This window comes from Columba livia, chromosome 3 (genome assembly GCF_036013475.1).
Source record: "Columba livia isolate bColLiv1 breed racing homer chromosome 3, bColLiv1.pat.W.v2, whole genome shotgun sequence".
NCBI lineage: Eukaryota > Metazoa > Chordata > Aves > Columbiformes > Columbidae > Columba > Columba livia.
The window spans coordinates 42,005,592-42,028,250 of record NC_088604.1 but is presented as its reverse complement, the minus strand read 5'-3'; the positions used below and the strand labels follow the sequence as shown (position 1 = coordinate 42,028,250).

At 41.0% G+C, this 22,659-nt stretch overlaps 1 protein-coding gene and 1 pseudogene across 10 annotated transcripts in view; one reads left to right on the top strand and one right to left on the bottom strand.

Moving 5' to 3' along the window:
• KLHL32 (kelch like family member 32) overlaps window positions 1-3,923 on the bottom strand; it is a 113,969-nt gene extending 110,046 nt beyond the window's left edge. For 5 of the 10 annotated variants that reach the window (XR_010471254.1, XM_065056558.1, XM_065056563.1 and 2 more), the window contains exon 1: window positions 3,616-3,820. The gene's annotated coding sequence lies outside the window, so the exon portion shown is untranslated. Of the gene's footprint in view, window positions 1-3,314; window positions 3,486-3,615 lie in introns of those variants that run through there. The other 5 variants (XM_065056565.1, XM_065056559.1, XM_065056564.1 and 2 more) reach the window with 5 other exon arrangements.
• A 608-nt stretch (window positions 3,924-4,531) lies between these two features.
• On the top strand, window positions 4,532-7,419 carry LOC102091362 (kinesin-like protein KIF11-A; annotated as a pseudogene).
• The last annotated feature ends 15,240 nt before the right edge of the window (window positions 7,420-22,659 follow it).

Below are 22,659 nucleotides of genomic sequence, written 5' to 3'. Positions count from 1 at the left end.
TCCCCAAACCCCTCACCAACTCCATGGTCCTCTCCTGGACACACTCGAGTAGCTTTATATCCTTTTTATACTGTGGCACAAATGGGTAAGCATATATAATGACAGACCTCCCTTGATCTCATAAGCCATCAAAAGTCCAAAGTCAGAAGAAAAAGAAGATTCAGAAATTGCTTTGTCAAGGATCCTACAAGTGATTGGCTATTAAGTATAGTTCTCAGATAATTCAAGAAATTGGGAGAAAATATACCACCACAACCAGTTAGTAATTTTTGTGGGGAATAAAGAAACATTTTAGAAAACAAACAAACACACACCAAAACAAAACAAAACAAAAAAAAAACACAACAACCACCACACACAAAAAGAGGCTTCTAAAAATATCTTAGGAAAACCTCTGTAAATTTTCAGTCTTTTGGCACTGTTTCTCTAACTATCTCCAAAGAAGATACCAAAATTCAAATACAAGATTATTTTTTTTTCCCCCAATTGGTTGTGGAGTAACCCAAGTTCTCCAAGTGTAGAACACACTGACAAGTGCCATATGAAAATCTTAGCTGGATGATAAATATGAAGGATAACTTCTTACACTAAAAAGAATTAAAATGAGACTACTATGTGATTACTGAAGGTGAGCATAATTACAGTGGATGACACTTAAGTTTGGCCAGTTTCTCCTGATAACACTGTAAAATGTTTTCACCTGAGTGTTCAAATTAATTTCATTTTTCACTTAATCCAATTCCCATTTCTAGCCCAATTTATAATCATCACATCCCTATAATAGCATGGCATTAAATTAATTTCATTCTTGGCCATTAAGTCAATCATATTCTAGTCAGCAGAATCAAAAACACCATAGCAGTGCCATGATTTTCATATTGAATACATTCCTTTCTGTTGCGTTGTAGAAGCTGATCATCAGTGTCAGAAGCTACATTATATCAATTTCTGATTTTTCAGACAGAAGCAACACATTCTGAATCAAAAATGGAGATGACAAAAACTTTTTTTTTTTTTTAAAAAAAGGAACACTGCATTTTTTTCTGGTCAAATCCCATTAGTTTTACTTTGCAAGTTCCCACTGAAGAAAAGGCCCACACAAGCCTAAATCTCCATCTGCTACCAACATTTCAACCGTACTTCTCCTTACCGTAAACTGCAAGTTTATTGCTCCCCTTAGTAAGAAGTGAATGAGCAGAGAGGAGAAAAAAAATAAAAATAAAACCCCACACTTTCCCAGATGTTACATGAATTTCTTTTCATGTTCAAATTCAAATCCTGAGCCAAATTCACTTATACATTTAGCAATACACAGACATTTTAACAGGAGTTGCCACCTCAAACAAAGCTGTTCATGTCCTTACGGAGAAGATGAACTCAAATAATATTACAGCTCAACTAGAAAATCTCAGGGCATCCTGAGCTTGTTGTCCAAGGCAAGACTCTACACTTTCTGTTCAGGGCCAATTTGTAATTCAGTCATTTCCAAGCTTGTTTTCAAAAAGAATATCTTCAGAAATTTAATTTCTGCATAGTCATCTTTACTTTTAGAATATCACACGGTTTTCTAACAGTAAAGACAATGCTCAATCTCACATTCTGAGTGGTTCATATAACATGCAGACCTATAAAGAATTAAATAAACAACACCTCAGTTTCCATAGTAAAACTCCCTTCCCTAAAAGCACTTACTCTCCCTTGGAACTGAATGCAAGATATACCTGCAAATTGAACGGAATGATTTTTGAAGAAACACTGATGCAGCTTCTTTGCCCCTTTAAATATCAGGAAGTACTATTTTCCCCATATCTGCCAACTCAGTAGCTGCCCAAATGCACATTTTCTCTATGCATGTTTATACAGAAAGAAACAGGTCCTTTTGTTGCTTGTATGCACAATAAGTCACAATGATACTTTTTATAAATGCTGTAAGCACCTGAAAATAGATCTTACATTTAATAGGTGTTAATTCGTGTAACTGCATTATTTTTAGTGTCCTACTAAAGCAAGAGCTTATTATTCCAAGCAGTTCCTCAGGGTACCAATATCCAGCTTAGTATTTCATACATAATAACAGCAAAGTGCTTCACAGATACTGTCAATTTATTCATAATTTGAAAAGCAGACTAAAGATAAGGGTTTTTTTCTTGAATACTTCCAAAATTAAGTAAAAATTTCTCTCTAATCTTTCATAAACTCAAACGGAATAAAGAAATCTGACTGAGTAGATATTGGTAGATTTTTAATCATCTGTGGTAACTATATTATCTGTTCAGTGTATCTTTGGATTCCCATAGACTCTGGTTAAACAGTTAACTTGGTTTTTGGATAAAAATTCTGAACAATTGTTGAATACCCCTTGGCCTTACCCCTGCCAACCACTTCATGTGGGCAGATCCCAGAAGCAACAGGAATTGGCAAGACTCCAGTAATTCTTTACCTTGTGCACTACAGTTAACAGGACTGTGGCCTCTGGGTCTACTCATCTTTCCATGACTTTAAAAATGCTGCCACTAACATTCACACAAGTAAGACTAACACCAGCTTGCTTCCAAAACATTTATATGACATCCTTCTACCCCTATAAAACTAGACAAGTTTATAACAAGCTTTAAAAAAAAAAAAAAAAAAAAGTATTCCCACTATTTGCTACGATCAACACCTGCAGTCTAACTTACAATGCTAAGTTTTATACTGCAACCTCATTTCTTTCCCATATCATTCTAACGTATGGTGCCAAGTGTACTGTTTCCCACCGTTTGCGTGTGACGATTTCATCTATCAGCTGTCGGTCGGACTATGCCAGAGACGACACAGACGACCGGCTGAATTGCACCCTCCATGGATGCCCAGGCAGGCTGGCAGCAACGAGTCATCTGCAACCTGCGGCACCGCGGGAAACACTGATTGTTTTGTTTTGTTTTGTTTTCGTGGGTTTTTTTGGTAAATTGCTCCAGATTGACTAAGTAGAAAATTTAGTGCTGAGAACCAAATCATTCCCCACGCTGAGCTAGGTATTAAACCACCTGAGCAGTACCTTTTAAATCCCTAGGGCTGCAGGTTTAATCTTCCAGTAACCAAGGTGCCTAGTTCCTTTCCAGCTGGGAGCTCCCACATATTTAAACACTGGAGAGGCATAAAAGCTTGGTTTTTTCACTCAAACGAGTAGCTTCAACGAAGAGAACCCCTCCGACTAAGTAAAGCAACGCATTTCAGCGTCCGTTTCAAGGCAGCAGAGCCATGTTTTAAGAAACCGCCGCACACCGAGCGCCTGCAGCACGTCCCCGCACAACCCCGGAGCGAACGGGACTCACCCTGTCCCGGAGCCACCCTCCCCGGCTTCAGTTTGTCCTCCCCCACGCCGCGCCCGCCGCCTCCTCCGGCGGAGTTACACTGAGCCGAGGGCCGGCGGGACCGCTGAGCCGAGCGCCGGCCGCTACCCGGGGACGCTCCACCGGTCGGAGCTGCCGTTTGAACCGTCTCCCTGGCAACGAGGACACTCAGTCCCCCTCAGGCAAGGCCGCGGGGGGCAGCTGGCGGCCAACCCCCGCCTCGCCGCCCCGGTCTCGGTGAGGTAACGGCGAAGCATTGCCTCAGGCCCGGCCGCTCGCTCACCTCACGGCAGGTGCCGGGACCTTGCACGGCGGTGGTGGTGGCGCCGCCCTTCCGCGCCGCTCCGACGGCAGCGGGGGATGAGCCGCCAGGCAGAAGCCCCGACTCCGCAGACCCGCCGTCCCGGCTGTGCGGCCCCGGTCTGTGAGCAGGAGGAGCTTCCCCGCCCCGCCCAGTGCGCAGCGGCGGCCCGGCCGCACCTGCCGGAGGAGGGGCCGAGCTTGGGCCGGCTTGGGCCGCGGGACTGTGGTGCCGGTTCTCGGACGCTCCCGAGGCGCTGCAGAGGCGCCGGTGTCCCCCGTGGGCCTGGGAGGCGGCGGCCGCCGGCAGCGCTACAGGCTTCCCGCCCGCCGGGGCTGTGTCCCCGTGGGAGGGCTTGAGGGAGAAGGCCTGGCCAAGCCCTTGGAGTAGCGATAAGTTTGTGGGCAGAGCACCTGAGAGACGGGATCACCACGGGGACTGCAGGGTCGGGAGGGTCGTCATCCGGAGGGGGGAGTTGGGGAGGAAGATCTTTGGGCAAGAAATACGGCTGGAAAGGGAGAAGTCTCCAGAAGGGCAGGCCCACGGCAGCGTCAGGGCCTTAGCGCTACATCAAGGATATTAAAGCATCAGTGCTTTGTTATCCTATTAAGGATTTTGATGAGGCTTTTAAAAAAACCTCCTTGCAAGAGTGACAAGAGACGCCTCTCTGAGATAAAACTGCTGCACGCAGGCATGCTGCAGTCATGTATTTTTCCAGATGCCATCTTTGCAGGGACATAGCACCAGACTTTCAATGGAGCTCAGTAACAAAACAGAGGCATAAGGACAGGGGCCACCGCTTCATATCAAGGCCAGTTAACTCATGTACAACACAAAACTATTGTGGCTATATTACCTTTTATTCCACAGCTATTTTTTGATCAGTATTCACTTAAACATGCCTATGTCTTGCTGCACTGCGGGGTGTGGACGTTACGAGGTAAGTGATGAGCAGAGTCTCCCTATACTCAGACATTTCCGAGTTGCAGGAGGTGTAGTGCTGGTGGCTGAGGTGAGTATGTTAGCAGTGGCAGTTGGCTGGAGCTTGAAGGGCTGCAAAAAACACTGAGGGACAGTCAGTGCTTTGCCTTTTTCCCTGGCAGATTGGCCCTGAGGCCCATCATGGCTTCCTTGAGCTTCTAGGGAAGTTGCTACACAGAGAACACGAAGGGCAAGAAGATTTAGGTGACAGTGTGGTTCACACCTTTTAATGCCTCAGGATATAAAGCCTGCACTTTTGTAGACTCTGATCAAGCAAGAAAAGAAGGCAGGGTCTGCGCCAGAGGAGTTACAGACAACTGATAGGTTCAGGAGTTGTGTGCCACATTTTGGATGAAGTTATGGGTACAACTGTACAGTGCTTATTTATGGCCACACTGATGTTAGAAACACCTTCACACTGTAAAGGAAGCCTCAGTGAAGAAAATAGTTTGGAAGAGGATTTGCTACCAGGTCTAATACTTTGTATCAAATACATTTACACACATTGATAGCGATTTTTTTTTTTTTTTTTTTTAAAGCCTATTTTCTGGAAGTCTACAATGAGGAGCTTGATTTTCTGATTCCTATTCCCACTGCTGGAGAAAGACTGCAGATATTTGATGATCCTGTAAAGAAGATAGGTGTAAATGTGAAAGGCCTGTTCACAACAAAAACGAAGCCTACCAAATCGTGGAAAGAGGTGCAGCAAAAAGAACTACTGCAGCTACTTATGTAAATGCACATTTTGGTTGATCCTAGGCTGTTTCTGGTTACCATCTATATGAAAGAAACCAGAGCAGATGGACAGGAGCTTGTTAGAATGGGGAAGATAAACTTGATCTTGCAGGAAATGAAAACGCTTTGATTTGGGGCAGTTGATAAAAGAGCTTGTGAAGCTGGAAATACCAAGTAGTCTGTTTTGACTGGAGAAAGACTTATTACTGCTGTTGGGGAAGGAGGCACAGAGAATCTTAACTTAGAAGAATCCTCCAATACTGTCTTGGAGAACAACCAAGAACATCAATAATTATTACAGTTTCTCACATATCTATAAATCTTGAGGAAACATTGAGTACACTGAAGTATGCTCACAGAGCAAAGAACATAATGAAGCCTGAAGTTAACCAGCAGCTGCCAAAATGAGCTATGATTAAGAAAGATACTGAAGGGATTGATCATCTATAAGGAGACCTTGCTGCTGCATGAAGAGTAAAATGGAGTCTATATTTTCACTGAAAACTCATGATGCCGTTAAAGGAAAGCTGACAGTTCAGGATCAAGTCGCAGAGTATATTGACATGATCAGCACCATGGAAGAAGAAGTGAAAACAATCACTAAACCATTCACTGTTAATAAAAGTGAACCTTAACAATTAAAAGAGACCTGCAAATCAAGGAGAAAGAACTGAAAGAAGCAGAGACAGATCTGCAAGAGACCATGTATCCTCTGGCTGACGAATAATATGTGGTTTCAGTTTTGGAAAATATCAAAGAAAAACTTCATGGCACAGCTAGCCATCTGGATAGTCCTGTTAATACAGAAGATGTATCTATGCAAAACTGGATCATAAGAAGGCTATGAATCAACACAAAGCTATTGTCCAAATACATTTGCAGGAGAAATGAATGTTCTGTTCAACGAGATTCAGTTAGTGAGAACAGTCTGAAGCAGCAACAGATGTGGACGTGTTATGGATATTTTATAGGTGGCCTCCTATTCACCAGTTGTTCAGCAGCTAATATATTTGCATTAGTTGTATCAGTGTCTCTTGCCTCTGCTAAAAAGTTACTGTCCACTGAACTTTCTTATATGTCTGAAAAAAACACTACAAAATGTGATCCTGGCATTTGCTAGTAAAACTGAGCTGTTGAGGTTGACTGAGGAGCACATATATGGATTAGGATATAAACATCTTGACAACAATAGTGGAAATTGTCCTGGAACTAAACTTCCAGTTTCAGAATAACATAAGGAAATGTTCTGCTGTGGCCTATGAGATGGAGTGCCATAAAAAGAAATTAATACCTTCTTGGGAGAACTCTGTCTCACTCTGAAAAAAAAAGAAAATACAGGAAGAAACAGACAGTGTTTTTTCTCAGCTGCAAAATACTGTGAGAATTTAAGAGAAGAAGTAAAAATGGCAAGGCTTGTGTATACTAAGAACCCAAATGAATTAGTGTCCTCACTGCAAAGCTAGCTGGACCTGTTGGCACAGTAGATACAGAATAACTTAGCTAGTATACTGTCAAAAAATGGAAGTTCGAAGACCACCATCACTGCTGGGCAAGAAAATGTTTACCTGGAAACTATGTACCTACTCAGTAGTAAAACTTCTGCTTCAAAACAAATGTATTACATCTGTGGATAATTTCTTTCAAGAGCTGAAGACCATAAATGGTGAAAACAAGAAGACGCTGGTGGAATGCATTGTCTGTTCTCAGCAACTTCTTAGCAATTTCACAAGTGTGTCTCAGGATACTGGTAAATGGAATGAATTGAAAACTGCTCAGATAGTCATCTTTATGGATCAGTAGCAGCCCTCCTTCAGCAATGAGAAACAACAGCTTCAGTGTTTACAATTGAAACCAGAAGGTTTATGATTGAGATCAGTATTTTGTATTGAATATTTTGCTCTGGATTAAGTTGCAGTAGATGTGGTTTGGAACTACCACATTGTACTAATAGATCCTATGACGGATTTTATTACATGCATATCAGGAATACAAATAGTCTTTTCTGTTCAAAAATTCTTGACATACTACTGGCACTAAAATGAACTAATCGACAATTTTAAAAGCATTGGAAGTCACCCATGAGAGCTATAAACCAACAGCCTATACTGACCTTAAAAAAAAAAAAGAAAGAGTATGTCATGCTGCTGCCAGCCACATTCAGAGTCTCCACATCTATGCTGTCATTTAGAGGCCTGACTGAATGACTGCTAAAAAAAGAATCTTCTTATCGATTTCCAGTATGTGCTTACTAAAAGCCAGTCAATAGGTAAGAACTTATTCAAAGAGTGTAGTTGTCCTATGGCTATTGGAAGCTGGGAGCTAGACAGCAAGCAATTCTGTGTGACAGGGAAATGCAAGGGATTTATGGATCATATACAACTTCTCTGAAGTGCAATAGTGAATTGTGGCTTGCAGCATTTACAAAGTGCATGACTGTTAAAGAGACAGAAAAATTATCCTTAAATATAGAGTTGTCAGGCTCTCTTATTCTCTCTCTATATATATATGTATATAAAAGCTTTTATTGCTACAAATGCACTCCCTTAGATATTTTTTATAAGTCTGATTTTAGAGATTGGCATCACTGTAATTTCTTTATCACTGCAACATATGGCAGTCTTCCCTGCTGCCAAAACATGGCCACGTTTCAGCCTCAGGGTACAGCTGGGTTGAACTTAAAACTGAGACTGTTTTCAAACATAGATACAGAATTTTATTATACTCCTTCTGACACCATAAAGGAAAAGTAAATTCAAAATTCCTGTCACTGGAACCACTGTGAACACTAGTGCCTAGTGCTTCCAGCCATACTAGGAAGCATTTTTTCCTTCTAGTTTTTGGATAGCATCTAAAATGATAACCAGTCATTGCTATTGCAGGATCATGTGTCACTCATCTATCCACACTGAAAACATCTTTAGTTCAGATCCCAGCATGGATTTGCAAGATCCTGAATCTTATGGTGATTTCTGGTGAGTTCCCCACATAACCACTAGTTACGGCAATCTCTGTTTGTGTGCAGTCAATGATTCTGTAAACCAGTTCTGAGAGGCTTTTTACATCTTATCCATACTTAATCCATCATTTCCTCTTAGTGTTCTTCCTGATTTGCAAAGCTGAATGTAAACCTGCTGTACTGGTGCATGTTATCTCAACATTCTGAAAATTAGCCAGATAAACACGGCCAAATCCTATTTATATTTGAAAGTATACCAACCACTGCTATTTTGATTAAAACCATAATAATATCAAACACTACACTGAGTTCTAAGCAGTTTGCTCAGCTGAGCATTTTACAGATCATATGGCAGTGCCGATAAAACAAACAGAATCAAGGTTCAACATTAAAAAGGAAGAAAAAATAATATCTGTGATCCTATTCTCTAACCTTGCAACTGGAGCTAGAAGAAGTCCCATAAGTGCCTCCGTTTTTCTGCTTATTGGTGGAGCTGATGAACACCAACTGTATGACAGCACTTGCTTAAAAGAAGCCCAGTGGACAAAAAAAAATGATAACAGGTAAGGGAGTAACTGTTCCTTTCTCAGTAGCAGATATATAAACAGTAGTGTTAGCCATAACATTGAAGTTGTATAAGTTACTCCTTTGACCTTGTTCTGTCGCTTGGAGCAGGTTTAGTCAGATGAGGTGACATTCCCTACAGGAAGAAGGAAGCTTCCTGATGGGTAGCAGGGTGCGTAAGGTCTTGTTTTGAACCTTGCAATGCTGCATCTGCTATGCATGTTGTTCTGAATAGAGCTCTGGATGCAGCACTTAACATTACATTACAGAAAGAAAAAAAGGAAGCAGAGGTTAAACATGAAACTTACATGACAGTTCTCTAAGCAACCTGGATAGTACTGTTGGCAGGCAAATTGCTGGCCACTGAAAATTAACATTTTTTTAATTCCTCCATCTCCCTTTTCTAGATCCCCCTACTCCCAACGAACAGTTAAGCATGGCTCAGCCTGAGGCTGCTTTAAACAAAATCATACTCCGCTTCTGAACTGTTGAAATCAAAATAGTCTGGCACATTAGTGACAATCCACAGCTTTTATTTCTGTGAAGTAGGAGGTGTATTTCTAACATCAAGCAAGCATATTTTACTGCCAGTACTCTGAAAATGTAGTTGCTCCATTTAGCATGTGTCTGCCGCAAGAGGGGCTGGAGGCTCCAGTGTAGGAGAAGTTCCATGACCCGAGGAAAGGGATCACAGTATGGCTGGCAAAGGAAGAGCAGGGGTAGGGCCTTGGGGAAGATGCTCAGGAGGAGGGAGAGAGACTATGTACTCCTGCAGTGCTTTTCCCACTGTGAAAGATGAGCTGATATATATATAATGATGTGTTTAGCCTCATGCAAATCTTGGCACTGGCACTCTGCTGACAAAAGCGTAGGCCTCAGTGTAGAGCATTTTGCATGCCTTTGCTTTCAAAACCAGTGTACCTCCAGAACCACAGTCTTTTTAGATTACTCTTCCTCTAGCTTTTTCGTACATTCAGGTTCTTCCTACAATGGAAAGTAGCATGGAGATAGTGCAGATCTGAAAGGATGACTGAATGTTTGCTGCACTTTTATTTCTGGAGCAATTAGACAACCAGTCCTCTTCCTGTTAAGAATAAGAGGATGCAGGTGTTAGAAACAGAAGGGAGAACTCATATAAGTAATTTATCGAGCTTTGTCTGCAGAACCATAGTACTTTCTATTAGAAGGTCCTCATCCTTTCCATGATGAAAGCCAGCAGTGCTGCCTTCAAAACCCAGAATGATAAGTAACATAAAGTTTTGTTTGAGCCACTTGCTGCTGGTCTGCTCTCATGAGGAAAGAAGTAGGATATTACTGCAGGCTAGCTCTGGAACCTGAAACAGCATCCAAATGACCTGAAGCTGAATATCTAACTCAGCAGAAAATTTGGCACAGTCCAGAATGTTGCTTAAGAAAAAAAATAACTATGCGTACCAGCAATTCTTTCTTCACAGAGTTTTTAAATATATGCATATATATTTAATTCTGTTATCATCAAGCCCTGTAAGTTAGAACAATATCTGAAAATGAGCAGAATAAGAAGAGCTAGCAGGTGCACATTAGAAAGACAGCATGTGACAGAAATATGAGAATCTGTCTTCAGTTTTCCTCAACCCAGGACTATTCACTTTCCAGTAACCATGTTGGGAACAGTTGATTCTATAAGCGATCAAGGAGTTCCAGTCTTTTGCCGTGCAAAACCACTTGTAGACATCAGTTATTTTAGGCTACTGCACCCTGCACTTACAGTTTTGCATTTACTAAGTTTTAAGTTGTTTCTGCAAATGCTACCAGCCTTTCAGTCTTCTCAGTGTGTGTTTTAACAGTTTTCTGTGTTTTTCAGAGCATTATTGAAGGTCCTGTATGGCTTCATGTTGTCAGGGCATGAATTCATAAACCGTAGCAGGAAAAGCTAAGTCGATTCCCGAAATAGTGATGTTCTGCAGATACTGGTGATACAAGGTCTCAGCTTATTCAAGCATCTCCCAAGTAGCAAGTGATAGGACAAGAGGAAAAGACCTTAAGTTGCACCAGGGAAGGTTCAGATTGGATATTAGGAAAAACTTCATGGAAAGGGTTGTGAAGCATTGGAACAGGCTGCCCAGGGAAGTGGTGGAGTCACCATCCCTGGAGGTGTTTAAAAGGCATATAGACAAGGTTTCTTAGGGACATGGCTTAGTGCTAGAGCTAAGTTATGGTTGGACTCAATGATCTTAAGGGTCTCATCCAACCAAAATGATTCTATGATTCTAAAATTAAGAGATGATAGAGCTGAATTAGGAGTAGTTCTTGTGGTGAGTGAGGGCAGGGCTCTCACTCAGAAGGACATTAACAGGGATGATTGAAACCCATGAAGCTCAGCAGAGTAGTCCTTCACTTGGGATGGAATAGTCCCATGCAAGAGGCTCCATGGCATAAGAAGGACAGCAAAATGCTGGAAAAGCCTCCAAGATGGTTGTGGACAGGCTGAGAGAGTTGGGGTTGTTCAGCCTGGAGAAAAAAGGCTCCAGGGAGACCTTATTGCAGCCTTTCAGTACCTAAACAGGGCCTATAAGTGTTAGAGCGAAATAAGGACTCAGCTAAACAAGTCGATTCAATGTGAATCACGCTAAAGCCATTTATTACAGAAACAAGTCTCCTTATATACATAACTATATTCTAATCACGCATCCACACTCCAAGCATGGATTCGCTAAATGAGTATCATGGCCTGTCCATGCACTGGAGTCTCACTGATGATACGTCAGATGATTCACACCACGCCAGGACCCCGGTGATTGAGGAACGCCCCTCTCTCTCACAGCAGATTCTGTTCTCAGCTTCTCGAAGCGGCCTTGAGATTCCTTTAAGCCTGACTAATTCAGCAACAAATCTTTATCTACCAAAACCCCCTCCACATATAAGGAAGATCAGGACAGAGGTTTTAGCAGGGCCTGTTGCAATGGGACAAGGGGTGATGGTTTTAAACTAAAGGATGGGAGATTCCGTGTAGATATAAGAAGTAATGTTTTACACTGAGGGTGGTGAGACACTGGCCCAGGTTGCCCAGAGAGGTGGTAGATGCCCCATCCCTGGAGACATCGAAGGCCAGGCTGGATGGGGCTCTGAGCAACCTAATCTAGTTGAAGATGTCCCTGCTCATTGCAGGGGTTTAGACTAGATGACCTTTGAAGGTCACTTCCAACCCAAACCCTTCTGTGATTCTGATCTCAGTGTCTGACCTGAGACCCTGGCACCTTGCCAGCTTTTCTCACATCTGTGCACTGGAAACAGAAGATATTCTTATTAACACAGCCACTGAAACATGAGCCTGAGTCCCGTCACAGTGGCACTTGTGCAGTTTGGAAACCTTAATATCCGAAAGCCTACTATTTTCATGTACATGACTGGTGCTGTTAAATCAGTGGGGGAAGAGCTTTCATAATCATACTGGTGGCAGAAGAGTGGCTGTACTAGGTCAGACCAAAGATTCGCCTAACACAGCATGACTGGACCTTCACAAGTTGACTTTCCAATGCTTAACTCTTTAGTTAAAGAACAGTAGAAATATGAAGTAGCTAGTTTCCTAACAGAAAACTGTTCTTCTAACAGGATGTAATCTTTAATCAGGAAACTGGTGATAGAAGGTAAATGCAAATTCCACATGTATGCAAATTATCTTATTCTGCGTGTCATGAAGGTGCCAGTACGAATAAGGAGCATGCTGGTTGTAATATATATATTTTGTCCAAGTTTGCCAGTACATAGGTTTTGCCTATTTCCATTCTCGATATTACCTAGCCATGGAAGTATCTGAATACTGCAAAAGCCACTCTGGCATATCTCTGCGTAGTTGCCCCACAAATGAGAAATTCAGGCACAGTTGTCTGAAGGGTCCATGCTTGCTTCCACAACAATTTGTTGGACTGGTTAGGCTGCATGCATGGTGGTCTGTAACACCTCCTGCCATTTGGATCATGATGAAAGACAAGAAACAGTGCTCCATACACTAAATACTAGATGGGCTGCTTATTCCATTTGGTACAAGACTTGCCTTATCTTGAGATAAGATTTAGATATGCTAAATGTTACTCTACCCAGTATCTTTAGGATTAGATATGTATGTATGTATGTATGTATGTATGTATGTATGTATGTATTTGGAGATGAAATTCTGTAATTCAAGGATTTTTAACAAGTACACTAGTCCAGAACACAATATACCTCTTTCATCACTACAAAAAATCAAAGTGATGCCATAACAAAAAAGCAACCAACCAAACAAAAAAACCCCACAACAACAATAAACCACACCTTGAATGGAATATTTGATGGATTCACAGATTTACAGTTGACATTTATCTGGAATTCAGATAAAGTCTCTTTAGATCATTTTGGACAAAGACACCTGTACACATGGCACTTAAACCTCAAAATTAGAGCACTCCTAATTAATACTCTTTAAGTCAACAAATAGTGACATATCTTGTATCAGGTAGTCTAACATACTTAAGAAGAATGGACAGGCTTTTGGAGACACAGTCCTTCCACTACTCGTCTAGGTTGCATAAAATCAGCCTAGAGTTTCCAATGAAAAACACTGACTGCAAAAGGAAATAACTCCCTTTTTTGGAGCTGGCACACTTCCTTTACTCAAGATCCCCAGTTCAGTACCTTCTCTTTAGGAGAGGGAATAACTAACTTTTTTAGGATTCAGGCTCTAGCTATGTCCTCTAAGATCATATCTGAAAGACCTAAACAGGGCTTATTTTAGAGGGATTAGAGGATATGGAAATCCCAGTAGGCTGGCACATAAAAGATAAATGGCAATGACATGTTGAATAATAGCCATCTAGATACAAGAAAGAGGAATCTGGTGTTTCTGATGCATGGTGCACACTAAAGGAAGGCAGTCGTAGTCCCCAAAGCTAGGATATAAGAAATTGTTCAGTCTGTTTAATATAGACACTTCATATAGTCAGTAAGAGGAAGATCCTTACCACATCAGTTAGAAGTCCTCTCTTCATTGACAAAATAGGAGACAAAATGTCCCTACCATAGATACCAAAGTCTTGAAACCCCTTAGCCACTTTCTGGATTATGATTGTACTTGAGGATGACAGATGTGTTGCAGTGCTTAATCACCCTCTTAAATGAAGCTTATCTGAAAAATGATAGAATGAAATATTAAGCAGCAGTTGAGCGGTGGATTTCAGGATCACCATTCTGGATGTATCTTTTTAGGGGAATTTAGGCTCTGAAATCCTTTGTTTTAGATGGTTCTTGGCCTTTCACAACTGTGTCTGTGTTTGTCACAATGTAAAATGTGTATATAAGTACACTCATACTTCTAGGATTCTGTAAAATTGGACACATAGAAATTGCAAGGACTATACTAACAGAACCACCTAAATGTCTAGAAACTAGAAAGACAATGTGGCTTTTGAGTGATCAAAAGTAGAAAACATAGCTTGTATTCTTGTGATTCTGCTTTTTAAGGTTCATGACTTTATGTTATTAAAAAATAATTGAAAATATGACCTGACTAGGATGCAGTCAAGTCTGAGTTCTGATTTAAATATAAAATCTTTTGCTGACACAGATGTCTTGGCTGGGATTGCAACAACAACAACAACAACAACATAATAAATAATAATAATAATAATAATAATAATAATAATAATAATAATAAGAAGAAGAAGAAGAAGAAGAAGAAGAAGAAGAAGAAGAAGAAGAAGAAGAAGAAGAAGAATTTTAGCACAGATGTTACAAAAAATGGTACTGAAATCACGATTATACCAGAAGGAAAAAAAAATACTTCATTTTGCTGAGTTCTGATAAATGGCAAGGATAGTATCACAGCATATAGCTATATATGAGAATGTAACAAGGTGGATGGATGATGGCAGAGCGGTGGATGTGGTCTACCTTGACTTCAGTAAAGCCTTTGACACAGTCTCCCACAGCATCCTCACAGCTAAGTTGAGGAGGTGTGGTCTAGACAATAGAGTAGTGAGGTGGGTTGCAAACTGGCTTAAGGAGAGAAGCCAGAGAGTGGTAGTCAATGGTGCGGAGTCTAGTTGGAGGCCAGTATCTAGTGGAGTGCCTCAGGGGTCAGTGCTGGGGCCAATATTATTCAATATATTCATTAATGATTTAGACGAGGGAATAGAGTGTACTATCAGCAAGTTTGCTGATGACACTAAGCTGGGAGGAGTGGCTGACACGCCAGAAGGCTGTGCTGCCATCCAGCGAGACCTGGACAGGCTGGAGAGTTGGGCGGGGAATAACCTAATGAAATTTAACAAGGGAAAGTGTAGAGTCCTGCACCTGGGCAGGAACAACCCCAGGTTCCAGTATAGGTTGGGAAATTACATATTAGAGAGCAGTGTAGGGGAAAGGGACCTGGGGGTCCTGGTGGACAACAGGATGACCATGAGCCAGCACTGTGCCCTTGTGGCCAGGAAGGCCAATGGCATCCTGGGGTGTATTACAAGGGGGGTGGTTAGTAGGTCGAGAGAGGTTCTCCTCCCCCTCTACTCCGCCCTGGTGAGACCACATCTGGAATATTGTGTCCAGTTCTGGGCCCCTCAGTTCAAGAAGGACAGGGAACTGCTGGAGAGGGTCCAGCGCAGGGCAACAATGATGATTAAGGGAGTGGAGCATCTCCCTTATGAAGAAAGGCTGAGGCAGCTGGGTCTCTTTAGCTTGGAGAAGAGGAGACTGAGGGGTGACCTTATTAATGTTTATAAATATATAAAGGGTGAGTGCCATGAGGATGGAGCCAGGCTCTTCTCGGTGGCAAACAATGATAGGACAAGGGGTAATGGGATCAAGCTGGAACACAGGATGTTCCACTTAAATTTGAGAAGAAACTTCTTCTCAGTAAGGGTGACAGAGCACTGGAACAGGCTGCCCAGGGGGGTTGTGGAGTCTCCTTCTCTGAAGACATTCAAAACCCGCCTGGACATGTTCCTGTGCAACCTCATCTAGGCATTCCTGCTCCAGCAGGGGGACTGGACTAGAAGATGTTTGGAGGTCCCTTCCAATCCCAAACATACTGTGATACTGTGATACTGTTGTATCTTCAGGATTTTTTAGGCTAACCTAGCCAATCTTGTACTGAAACAGAGGAGTGCTTACACAGGATACTAGCATCATCTAAACATGACTGCAGTAACTATCAGCTGTAGGACAGTATGTAACACTATGGACAGAAAGGGATATTAAAGATTTCTACATGTTGATGTGGACTTTGTTTGCTAACTGACCTGAGTCAAAGAATGCTCCTTGACCTTTTTTATTTGCTAGTATAGATAACCCATTTATAAACTGGTTTATGTTTTCAGATGTAAAACTTTGATTAAAAAAAAAAAAAAAAGTGAATGGTTATCTGCCCAGGCAGTGAGTTGAGCTGGCTTACCAGGCAGCCAGAGGAGCCCTTCTTGTAAAGGGGTTGAGGGGTGGCTACCAGCAGAAGGAGGATTCTCCTTTAGAGACAATGCACTATTAGATCGCAGCCTTAAATTGCTCCCATTAAGCACGCAAAAAGATACTTTAAAGTGATTTCTGGATGATGGATTCCACTCTGGGAACCAGGCACCTTGTGTCTTGCAGATAGCAAGTCCTAACTGCGCAAGAGACACTAAAAAGCAGACTGCATCTAACTTCCAAAAGATGTGTCTCTTATTTTTGAAGAAGTCTCAATCCTATTTAAGGTGAGTAGGAGTGATAACCTATTTCCATTCCAGCTACAGACAAGCACCTGTTTTGTTTATTTTTTTTTTCTACGTGAAACCACAGAAGCCATTGCTCAAATCATTCACCAGAATGACAAGGTTGGAGTGGAACCTGAGCAATCTGGTCTGAAGCCAGGAGGGGTTGGAGTTGTCTGAGGGGTAGCTCAGTACATCTGAGAGGAACAGACAAAAAGCAGCAGGGAGGGAGACAGTTTATGGAAGTTATTAAATAAAACATTTGGCTTGTGACAGCAGGGGCTGTAGATGACAACAGGCCCTCTTGTCCATAAAAGCAACAAAAGCATATGATACTGTGCATGTGTCTGAAGTTGTCTGTTAGGGGCCTGAAACTCTGAGCAGTGGAAACAATCTCCTGTTTCCTGCTCTGTCCTGAAAAAAAAAAATGGTGTTATGTACATTGCTTGAAAGGAACAGGACTCAAATGAGCAAGATTCCTTGGGAAAAGTTGCTGAAGCCATCATCTGTTTCTCTCAGTGGAAACAGCCTGCAAAATCAGAAATACTGGCAAAAACTCTAGCATTAAAATAAATATTGTTGCCATTCAACTCCCAGTCTAAAGGAGCAATAAAGAAAATGTAAGTATGATACTCTCCGGCAAACACAATTAATCAATAAAATGCTAAATTGTAAAAAGCATTACAGTTTAAACTTTTCAGAGTTTAACTATTATTAGGAAACAAAGAACATGATTCACAGTTTTTCCTCTATTTTTTGTAATAACATACATTTGCTTATTATACTCTCATCTTTTACTCTTTATTTTTAATCTATGCACTGCATTACAAAAAAGCACCTTATTCATTTATGCCTCAAAAAGTCAGAAAACATCTGAAAAAAAAATAGCAAAATGTGTAACTACTGTTTTAAAAATTTCAGTGTTACTTTCCACCTCATTTTCTAGGTAGTATTAGGAAATTATGGAAGAGCCTGAAATACATATGAATGAACAGAAAAAGAAAAAAAAAAAAAAAAGGAAATGGTCAACCTCATTCATTCCTTGTAAAAGAAAAAATATCCTGTTTTCTTACTTGTATCTGCAACAATATAAACTGTAAAGACTTCATTTTATGAGAATATCCATGCAGAGTGTGCTGCAGTCTGCTAGTGGAGATCACTGCTGGAGAGAGAATGGATTCTGAGATTGAGGCTCTTCTGTCTCCTACATGAACAGGCTGTAGCTCTGCTTCTCTCCCCCATGCTCAAAGAGGAAGTACCATACATCCACAGTGGGGCAAGAAAAAGAAGAAAATAGTGCATCATTGTAGCGATTAACCATTACAAGATCACCCACATTTTCTAAACAGATTAAGGTATTAAAAACAACAAATAACTTCTCATGCTTCCTTTGATGTCTGAAGGAGGGGTAAAAGAATGCAGGGGCAGCTTGCAGAAATGTAAAATCTCAGTTCTTGGTGGGGTAAGAGGTGAATTTCCCTGTGTGGCCAAGAGGGAGCTGCCACTAGATGAGCTGCAGGCATCTTTCCAACAAGTTTGCAAGAGGTTTTACGCCAGGGTGAAACTGGGCCCTGTGACAAACTGTTGAAGAGAGTCTGGCGGTGCTTCCACGAGAGGAGCTTGGCTGCTGTAATTCAGACAGGCCATCAATAGACATTTCCTTTGGAGTAACTCAGTGCATGGAGTTATTTAAAGTCTGCATCATCCACAGACTGAGCCACGCTACTTACAGGTACAGCAGAGAATCTCATCTGAGCAGTCAGATGCTGAGGCCTGGTCCCACGAAAAAACAGCTCAAAGGGGTTTTTGTCAGTGACTTCCTGGAAACAGGTTCTAGCATTTTTGTGCATGTGAAATAATTTGTAATCACTCATCATTATAGCCTTTGTGGAGAATTAAATTCCTTAATCTATATTAGAAAAACATGAGTCAACCTGACAAACTGTTTATCAAGTAAGGAAATCTTGACCATTTTCAGCATTAATTTTCTAGCCAAAATATACTTCCATCTCTAAAGTTCCTGAACTGATGGTCAAGAACACTATTTTTGCATTATATTATGCATATAGGAAAGTGTAGGAGCATTCTCTTGATCCCAAAGACACATAAAGAATTAACTCTGCCTTCAAGGAGTCTCAGCAAGTCTGTGGTTTAGTGCTGGAGCTTTGAATCATGCCCTTATTATTCAACCTAAAAATGAACTTTCAGTACATAGGGGTAGTACTTCTTTAAATAACTTGAGACCTGTTTAATGCTCTGTTTCAGTAGCCCCCCCAGAGCAAGCCGACACACACTTAGACACTGTATCTCTATATACAATTAGTAAATGTGATCATTCAAATTCATCTGTGTCCCTCATACTGCCCCCAGATTTTTGATGCTGTGGAAAGAGGAGACACACAAAAGGGCTCTCTAACTTCAGTAACAATTTCTAGTTGAACTCATTGCTTTACTTCAAGGGTTTTACTTAAAGGTTGTAGGTTGTAACCCCATGGTCACATTTTCTTTGCTCCGCAGTCTGGCAGCTTCCCATAATAGTAGCCTCTTCTACCTCGAGTGTAGATACATTTGCTTCTTGGAATGGAGAGGACTTGGAATTTATCATCATAATACTGACCCTCTAATATAGCTAACATAATTCACACCTTTCAAGTGCGTAAACATACACTCACTTTTTTTTTCATACTCAAAAGGATGGTGTTTGTCTTGGGCAATTCTGGTGCATCAGCAAAGTCACCCAAGATGAGCCACCTCTCCAGTCGGTTTCTTCTGACTGCTGGTTCACCTCCCCCTTGTTGGAGTAGGTACAGTCGTTTCTGTGACTGCTGGAGTGAAATCATCTGGGTGCAAAGTGCAACCTCTCACAAACAAACAAACCTACAAATCAACCAACCTCACAGCAATACCAGTTCAAGTTATCCATGCTCCTCTTATCATACGCCTTTTGCATATGATATCCTGCATTCCTGGTAGTTTTTTGTGAGACCGGTCAAACAATTAGTAATTGATATGGCTTAGAAAAGTTATGCAACTTCTTTTCTTTATTAAATCAGACCAGCTATCCAATGTTGTTCCTACAACATTGAGTTCCTACACGTTTGCTCTGGCAAGAGGGATGAACTGAAGGCAGGGTTATGGGAAAGAATTGAGGGTGTCAGTTCTCACCAGTATTGCCACTGAGTAAAAAGCATGAGGAACTGAACCCTATGAGTTAAAATGAAGTAAAAATGCACGTGTAATTGCTATAATTAATTAATTTCAATACCAGGCTTCATCATTCTCAAATACGCTGGCTCCTATTATGCATTTCAAAGTCAAAATAACCTGCTAATTGAGCTTATAACAATCAGATAGGAAAATTATGGAAGATGATGTCAGGTATACCAAGCCAGAGTCGATCAGGAGGATTTAAATGCAATCTCTCTGAAATTAACGTTGTCTCACAAGGAGTTAGTGACCTGTCTGGGCTGGTGTGTGAGCCTGTAAATATGAGCTTGCTGCATTCTCCATAAACTTCATCCACATAAGGACTTGACAAAAACTCCTTTAAATAAATCACTGCAGCCACCTAGCCTTGAAAAGATGCAAGTGTTCAGTAACACTTTGATCACAGCCTGGAATTAAGCAAAAGCTTTCCATGTATTTGTAGATACTTCAAGAACCAGTAAAAGGCAGAGCAGTTGAAGCCAATAACACAGAAACAAAACAAATTAAGTAACAGAACGAGCAGAAATCACTGAAAGCCAAGAACTATCTAAATGTCCATCTTTCTTCAGTTTGTCTTTACAATGTTGCAGGACAGTCATTTTTCCTTGGCTCATAATCAATTCTTGGTAATGCTGTGTTCTCTGGTTCTGCCTAATGCTAGTGAGATAAGGAACAAATGGATCAATGCTCTCATTGTATTTACTGGGAAACCAGTCATCAGGACAGAGGACTCAGTTCCCTGAATCCTAATGATATAAGAATTTGCTAGAATATCCCTTTAAAGTGCCATAAATTATGAACAAACAGCAACAAAAATATGAGAAGAAGAAAACAGTGTCAGTGATGGAAAATGTGGACAGTATCATCCATAAACCTATGCAGCCAGTGCGGTATAAGGGCACTCCTAATTTTCCTCTGCTGTCGACCACTCAGTCATTCCCAGACTATAAATCAAGTAGCAAACCTCACCTGCCTTCTCTCAAAACCTCTGAAGTTGGACATCCATTTCTAAAAAAAACTCTCTTATTTCACTGAGATTACCTGCCCGTCTAGAATAATATTCTGATTCCTGCTTTTCTGAATAGCAAAGACAGGAGAGAAACCTTAGTAGTACCTCACAGCAAAACAAGTTAACCCTAGGCAATTTTATTCTCCCTTCTCTAAGGGGATTTTTCAATAGATCAGTCAGACTTTTGATGCTAGTTAACTACCAAAATTAATTTTTGATTTTTCATTCAGCTACAAAAATAGTCGAGAGTTAAAATTAAGAACATACAACATACAATCAAAACTGGGATGAAAAACTGAAACAAACAATTCAAAGAATTGTCACAAATGTACTTTTTATTTTCCAGGTACACAGTAGTTGTAGAAATCTCTCTCTTAGAGGTGTGAAAGGATTCAAAGGAGATCTGGTGGGGCAGCCTATGGCACACGTATATTGTGCGAGTTACAGTATTTTTCTCTGATCTGTTTGATGGTGTCTGCTGTTGAGAACAGGCTGCAGGTACACATGAACTCAGCTGGACAGTCAGTGTTCGTCTCACGGGCTGCTCTGTCAAAGAGCTACTTTTAATGTCCCTGCAAAAATTCAGGCTCTTGGTTCAAGAAAAATGCATCTTATTTGTAATACCGCATGAGCTGAACACACACAGTTTTTATGCTTGAGGAACTACACTTTCATTTTTAAACAATCACACTTGCAGATACTTCATATGGAAAAAAGAAATCCAAGCTCTTGATTACTGATATTTAATATCAACACGGACACATTGGTAAAATACCAAACTATTAAAAAAAAAAGGGGGGGGAGGGAGGGGGGCGTTAACCTCAGTTCTTCTGCTTTTTACAATCTAAGAAAGATTCTTCAGAATAAAAATCTTTTACACTTGATGCTTCCTTCTACATAAAAAGAACAGCTTTGTGCCATCCTCAGTGATAGGAAGTGACAGGCAGAGCATGACATCACTCTTTATTTTTAACTGGCTGCCTTCTGGTGAATTTATTTTGCTGTCAGTAAATATTACAGCAGTATTAGTCACATTCAGGCTTTACGAAGACAGAAGACCTGTGCTGAGTTTGATCCCAGAAGATGGCGGTTCTTACCTTTTGAAAGGGAGAATCTTTGTTTCCAAATTGGGCACAATGTCTTGCATCCACAATCCACAGGCAGGTTAATAAGAATATGTCTCAGACAAACGCTAAAGTACACATCAAAGGTCCGCCGCCACCAAGAGCATCCATGTGAACTTTGCCATTGTAGCTGCACCAGACACCACTCACAAAAATATGAAATCTCAAGAATGTTGGTTAATTCAGCAAGCAATTGGCTACTGATATTTTTAAACTTGCCACCGGTCTGACTCCGGCAGCTTTAACAGCGGCCATGTTCCTGTTATCACTGCTATCACTTATCTTCTCCATATCTCTACACATGCAGTGCCTAAAATAAAAGGCTAGTAAGCTTACTACCACAGAACATAAACTGAAGACATATATGCATCCTTCTGCTACAGACAGTGAGAGTCTTTAAAATGAAGAAGTGGAGAAACTGCACCTTCAGGATTGCCCACGAGAGCAGACAGCCCATGTGGATCATGCTTACACTACCCTGTCTCCATTGCCTTTGTAAAGTTATTTGGCTTTCCTCATCCACCAGTTCGTCTTTTGTCTTCCCTCTGAGGAAAACATTGTCATTCATTGTGTAGGATTCAAGCGTGGTGTGTGGGATTAATAACTATCACATCATCGTTGGTATTACTAAATAATGCTACTAGCAGAAGATCAAGTTCTGAAAACCCAAGTTTTGCATGCCCACAGCTATAAGCATGACTAGATGGATGCAAGGGTAGAAAATACATGTTTTTTTCCTAAAAAAGAACACAGCTA